At 43.8% G+C, this 6,944-nt stretch overlaps 1 long non-coding RNA gene across 1 annotated transcript in view; it reads right to left on the reverse strand.

Annotated features, from left to right (window-relative positions):
- Nucleotides 1-6,582, reverse strand: part of LOC130544490 (uncharacterized) — a 31,712-nt gene extending 25,130 nt beyond the window's left edge. The window contains exon 1 of the long non-coding RNA XR_008960805.1: nucleotides 6,503-6,582. This is a non-coding gene — a long non-coding RNA (uncharacterized LOC130544490). The remainder of the gene's footprint in view (nucleotides 1-6,502) is intronic.
- Nucleotides 6,583-6,944: the final 362 nt, after the last annotated feature.

Consider the following 6,944-nt stretch of genomic DNA (forward strand, 5'->3'; position numbering starts at 1 on the left):
AGGATCTATAAAGAACTCCTCAAACTCGACACCCAAAAATGGGCAGAAGACACAAAGAGATACTTCTCCAGAGAAAACATACAAATGGCCAACAGACACATGAAGAAATGCTCCACATCACTTGCCATCAGGCAAATACAAATCAAAACGACAATGAGATACCACCTTACACCAGTTAGAATGGTTAAAATTAACAAGACAGGGGGCACCTGGGTGGCACAGTGGTTAAGCGTCTGCCTTCGGCTCAGGGCGTGATCCTGGCATTATGGGATCGAGCCCCACATCAGGATCCTCTGTTATGAGCCTGCTTCTTCTTCTCCCACTCCCCCTGCTTGTGTTCCCTCTCTTGCTGGCTGTCTCTATCTCTGTGGAATAAATAAATAAAATCTTGAAAAAAAATTAACAAGACAGGAAATAAAAAAAAAGTCAGAGAGGATGTGGAGAAAGCGGGCACTCTTACACTACACGTGAGAATTCAAGCTGGTACAGCCACTTTTGAAAACAATATGGAGGCTCCTCAAGACGTTAAACACAGAGATATCCTATGACCCACCAATTGCACTACTGGGTATTTAACCCATAGACACAGAGTAATGAAAACAAGGGCACCTGTATCCCAATGTTCATAGCAGCAATGTCCATAATAGACAAACTGTGGAAGGTGCCAAGATGTCCTTCAGCAGATGAATGGACAAAGAAGATGTGGTTCATCTATACAATGGAATATTACTCAGTCATCAGAAAGGATGAATACCCACCATTTGCACCAACGTGGATGGACCAGGAGGGGATTATGCTAAGTGAAATTAAGTCAAGCAGAGAAAGACAATTATCATATGGTTTCACTCCTATGTGGAATGGAAGGAATAGCATGGAGGACATTAGAAGAAGGAAGGGAAAAGTGAAGGGGGGGAATGAGAGGGGGAGATGAACCATGAGAGACTACTGACACTGGGAAATAATCTGAAGGTTGCAGAGAGGGAGGGGAAGGGGAATGGGTTATCCTGGTGATGGGTATTAAGGAGGGCACGTGTTGGGGCGCCTGGGTGGCACAGCAGTTAAGCGTCTGCCTTCGGCTCAGGGCGTGATCCCGGCGTTATGGGATTGAGCCCCACAACAGGCTCCTCCGCTGTGAGCCTGCTTCTTCCTCTCCCACTCCCCCTACTTCTGTTCCCTCTCTCGCTGGCTGTGTCTATCTCTGTCAAATAAAGAAATAAATTCTTTAAAAAAAAAGGAGGGCACGTGTCATAATGAGCACTAGGTGTTATATGCAAACAATGAATCATGGAGCACTACATCAAAAACAAATGAAGTACTGTAGGGTGAATAACAATTTTAAAAAAAGAGAAAGATATGAAATCCATAAAGGAAAACTGTCACAATTTGCAAATGACATGAAATCCCGAAAGATTCCACACACACACACAAAAAAAACAACTTTTAGAATTAAGAAAATTCAAGAAAGCTGCAGGATATAAAGTCAATATGCAGAGACCTGTTGTCTTTATTTTTTTTCAGATTTTATTTATTTATTTGACAGGAAGAGAAAAAGCACGAGCAGGGGGAGTGCCAGAAAGAGGGAAAAGCAGACACTCGCTAAGTGGGCAGCCCAAAACGGGGCTCAATCCCAGAACTCTGGGATCATGACCTGAGCTGAAGGTAGACGCTTCACTTATGGAGCCACCCAGATGACCCAACTTCTTACATTTCTGTATACTGATGACACACTTTCGCACAGAGAAATTAAAAAAGCAACACCATTTAAAATTGCATAAAAAAATCTAGAAATAAAAGTAACCAAGAATGAGAAAGACATAGTACACTCAACACATGGCAGAAAAGAAATGAAAAATATGTGTCGAGGGGGGCAGATTGTATGGGTCAAAGATTTGGAAGGCAACACAAACAAATGGAAGCATACGCCATGCTCCTTAACTGGAAGAGTTAATTATGTGAACATGTCCATCGTACCCAAAGCAATAGACAGATGTGATTAAATGCCTATCTGAATTCCAGTGGCATTATGCGAGGAAATAGAAAACAGTCCTCAAACTTGTATGGAATCACAAAAGACCCCAAATACCTAAAGCAACCTGGAGAAAGAGGTGTAGTCAACACACTCCTGGATTTCAAGCTAGATTACAAAGCTGTTGTCATCAAAACAGGATGGTACTGGCATAAACACAGACACCAGGTCAGTGGAACAGAACAGAAAGCTCAGAAACTTACCCACGCGTAGATGATCCTAACTTAGGACACAGCAGCAGAAGATATGCCATGAGGGAAGGACTGTGTCTTCAGTGAGCGGTAACAGGCAAACTGGACACTAAATGCAGAAGAATATAACTGGGCCACTTTCTTACACCACACACAAAATTTTTAATGGATGAATGATTTGAACATAAGACCTGAATCCATAAACCTCCAAGAAGACACAGGTACTAAGTCTCTCGACATTGGTTTTGGCAAAGAGTCTTCAGATCGGACACCAAATGCAAAGGCAACAAAAGCAAAAATAAACAAGTGGAACAACATCAAACTGAAATCTTCCACACGGCAAAAGAAACCAGCAAAAACTTAAAAGGCCACTGACCCAATAAGAAAAAAAATATCTGCAAATCATATGTGTGAGAAGAGGCTAATATCCAAAATACACACAACACTCATACAAATCAAAACAAACAAAAAAAACTATATAAAAAATGGGAGGAATATGTGAATAGATACTTTCCAAAGATGGCACACAGGTGCCAACAGACAGAAAAAGTTGTTCGACATCACTCATCATCGTCAGGGAAACATCAGTCAAACCCACAATCGGTTATCCTCTCACAACTGTTGGAACAGCAATTGTCCCAGAGACAGACACCAGGTGGGATCAAGGGTGTGCAGACGAGGAGACACTGTGCACTGTTGGTGGGAATGGAAATTGGTGCAGCCACTGTGACAAACGGTATGGAGGTTCCTGAAAAAATAAATGCAACTACCCCATGACCCAGTAATGGCTCTACTGAGTATTGATTTGGAGAACACAAAAATACTGCCTCAAAAAGACAGATAGACTCCCACGTTCACTGCAGCATTATTCACAAGAACTAGACATGGAAACACAGACCTTGGGGGCCTTATGCCAAGTAACTCAGACACAGAAAGACCAATACCAGATGCTCTCATGTACATTCCACGTGGAATAAAAAAATACTGAACGCATAGATACTGAGAGCATATTGGTAGGTGCCAGATCCGGGGATGGGGTGGTAGAAACGGGTGAAGGTTGTCAAAGTCTCAATGTTTGAGTGAGAAAATCCTATAGTCATGAAATGTTCTGTCCAGCATGGAGACTAAAACTAACCCCGCAGCATGGGGTATAGTTTTCCCTGCTCTTTGAAAGAACAGGTCTTCTGAGAGACCTTGCACAGCAGAAATGGTGTCAAGAAGGAATGACCATTAATTTACACGAACAATTAGACAGTGTGCTCAGACTCCAAAATTCCTTCTCTTTGGCTTTTCTTAGGCCTCAGGATACAAGTTTCTAACAGAGGCCCAGCATAAATGAAGATAAAGCACAGCAGAAGCCCACAGACACCATTCAAAGTGCTGGTGGCTGGATGCAGAGAGCGGTTCCCAGAGAAAGGAGCTGTTTGGGGTGCACGCCGCCTCTGTCGTGCTTCTCCCCAAAACAGATGCTGAACGCGATTCTTACTGTTCACCTTTTTTCATAAGAGGGAAATCCTCTTCAGGTCTCTTCCTCTCACTGAAGCTGGGTAATAACGTAGTTCTTTCAAGAAAGCCCAGTGTCTTACTGTGAACGTTTAAAAAGTGGGGGATACTTGTACCTGAGCATTGATGAGGGAGGAGATGTGAAAGGTCCTCCCAGACACAAACCTCAGCAGATCCACTGGGAAAGGTACCTTCCTCAGCATGCAGAACACAGACTACCTCCTACCCCCCGAGAAACCCTCTCCTTCTCCTTGATCAGGACAACCCACAACAGCTGGGTGTTACCCCAATTCCTCCGTTCTCCTGCTCCTAATAGCTAACCCATCAGCATATCCTGTGAGCTCCATCTTCAAAATGGACCCAGAATAGGTCTAACCACTCCATCCAAGGCCACCTGTCTGGTCCACAGTGCCTGAGTTCCTGGAAAAGCTTCGTCATTGACCTGCCTTGCCATCTTCAACCCTCTGTCATCTGTTCTCAACAATGTAGCCAGGATGGCCCAGTGAAACAGTGTCTCATGGAGTTATAGCCCTGGAATGGCTTTCTGTCACCCTCTGTCACCTCTCTGAGCTCATGTCCTAAGCTCTCTCCTGTGGCCACAGGGCCTTCTTGCTGCTCCTGGATATACCTGGAATTCTCCTGCACCAGAGCCTTTGCACATGCCTTCCCTTCTGTTCAGAATGCTCTTGATGTATTCTCACTCACCATCGGAGAAGTCTGAATTGGAGTGACAGGGGCTGAAGATGAGGTTGTGTGTGTTGGGTGAGGCTGGTGGCTCAGAAGAAGGTTCTCTGCCAGCTCTCTGCCTGTGCCTCACTTGTCCTCAGCCAGGAATTGCACACAGCCCTCACCTGTCACAACTCTCACCCAGGAGACCCACAGCCACCCTGGAACCCACACAGAACACACCCTGCTGCAGAATGCATTCAGCTCTCCTCTGGGACCCCTGTCACCTTTACCAAGTCCTGGAACTCCCCCGTCTCCTGCAAAGCTCCCGGATTCCCCCTCTGCTTCCAAAATCACACTTGTGCAAGGCTTTCATGAGAAAGCTATAACGCTAACTAATGAAAGGTTCACACCTACTTTCCCCTTCTGTTGCCTTTCTCTCCACCTTCTTTCCTACCTGTGCAAACTGTAACATATCAGTGGAACACGAACATGCTCTGAGATCTGAATCTTGCATTGCAGCTTTCTGAGGACTCCTTATGTGATAAGACTCTATTGTATCCTACAACAGGGTGTTTTACATCTATCCTCTATAGAATAGTACAGCCCAAATCACTACAATTTTACCTCACTCTTCATGAAGCAGAACACTTTTTCCTTTCTTCTTTTATTTAAATTCCAGTTAGTTCACATGCCATGGAATATTTGCTTCAGGGGTAGGATTTAGTGATTCCTCACCTGCATACAGTACCCGGTGCTCATCACAAGTGCCCTTCTTAATACCCCTCACCCATTTAACACTTCCCCCCACACCCTTGTACTGCAGCAACACTCAGTTTGTTCTCCAAGGTTGAGTCTATTTCCTTGTTTGCCTCTCTCATCACCCCTCCACTCTGTTCATCTGGTTTTTTTTCTGAAATTCCAGAAGCGTGAGAGTATAGGATATTTGTCTTTCCTCACTGATTTTGCTTAGCTTAATACACTCTAGATCCATCCACATCCTTGCAAATGGTAAGATTTCATTCTTTTTGAAGCTGGGTCATATTCCATTATATATATATATATATGTATCCCACATCTGCTTTATCCATTCATCAGTGCATGGACTTTGGGATTCTCTCCATAGTTTGGCTACTGTGGACATTACTGCCATAAACATCATGGTGCATGGACCCCCTTCGAATCTGCATTTCTGTATCCATTCGGTAAATACCTAGGAGAGCAATTGCTGGATCATGGGTTGTTCAATGATTAACTTTTTGAGGAACCCCCACACTGTTTCCCAGACTGGCTGCACCACTTTGCATTCCCACCAACAGGATGGGAGGGTTCCCCTTTAAACAGAACATTATCTGTGGGCAATTTAATAAGAGGAAACAAAACCTCTGGGAGATGCACCCAGGGTCAGGCAAGCAGTTGCAGACTTCACCCCAAGGCTCCTGACGCCAAGCCCCTTGAAGCCACCAGCATGCCACTATCCAAAAGAATTCCCAGACTCTCCTTCTGACTCCACCATCGAAGAAACTACAGAGAGAATATGGCACCTCAAAATATCTAGATAATACATTTAGTAAAACTAGAAAGTCAAGCTGAACTTTTAAACAGGAAAAGGCCGCTTTGGATAATTTTCAATTTTCCCTCCACCCTAATTTTAACTCTTCTGATGAATAAACTAAGCAATGATGAAACATCACCTTTGTCAAATGACATCATCCAAGTCTGTATCAGATGAAAAAAGCCACCTAATTCTAGATGATGACCACTCAACCATATCTTAGGCCCAATTGAATAAACACTGTTAGATGAAGGAACAAATTAGATGTTACAAACAGGCAGAGTGAATCTCACCTTCCCTTTCTAATTAAAGAGGGTTCCTAGGAAACAGATTGTCAAAATACATTTGTAAGCAATAAATGGACAGAGAAATTGTGATCCCCTGCAACGTTCTACTAGCAGGGAAACTAAGTAATTCTTGCACCAAACCCAGAATGCTGACAGCTACTTCAATTTTACTTTGTGGCCCAACTAGAGAAAAGAGAAAAGCCCAGGAGGTTTTGGGATAAAGAGAGGTTTTACCTCCAGCCCTGACATAGATAGGACATTTTGCCAAACATACCTGTGCTTTCTCTGAACACTGGCATCCTGTGACAAGCTGCCTCGCTGACTGCGATGCTGACGTTCAAAACCTCGGGTGTCTTGGAGCCAGAGCAAAGAAGTACCGTCAGCTGGGGAGAAGAAGGCACCTCTGACCTAAAGCCTGCACACCTGCTTCGGTTTCTGGGCGAAGGGGCAACACATACTTGTTGTTTAGCAGTAATTTTCTTCATTCTCAATAGACCAATGACCTTGCCTTTTCTGGAAAGCAGACTTACTTTTCTAAAGTAACCCTCAATTCGTCTATTCCCAATGCAACTAGAGTGGAACATTTATTTCTCACTTAAATAGAAAATACTGTTATTGTCGACACTGCATGAATGAACTTTTTAAAACATTTTAGAGAGAAAGGAAGAGACCTTTATTCAAACCCAAGTCAGGACAGCTGCCTGGGAGACACAATC

This window comes from Ursus arctos, unplaced genomic scaffold, assembly GCF_023065955.2.
Source record: "Ursus arctos isolate Adak ecotype North America unplaced genomic scaffold, UrsArc2.0 scaffold_1, whole genome shotgun sequence".
In the NCBI taxonomy this organism is placed as follows: domain Eukaryota; kingdom Metazoa; phylum Chordata; class Mammalia; order Carnivora; family Ursidae; genus Ursus; species Ursus arctos.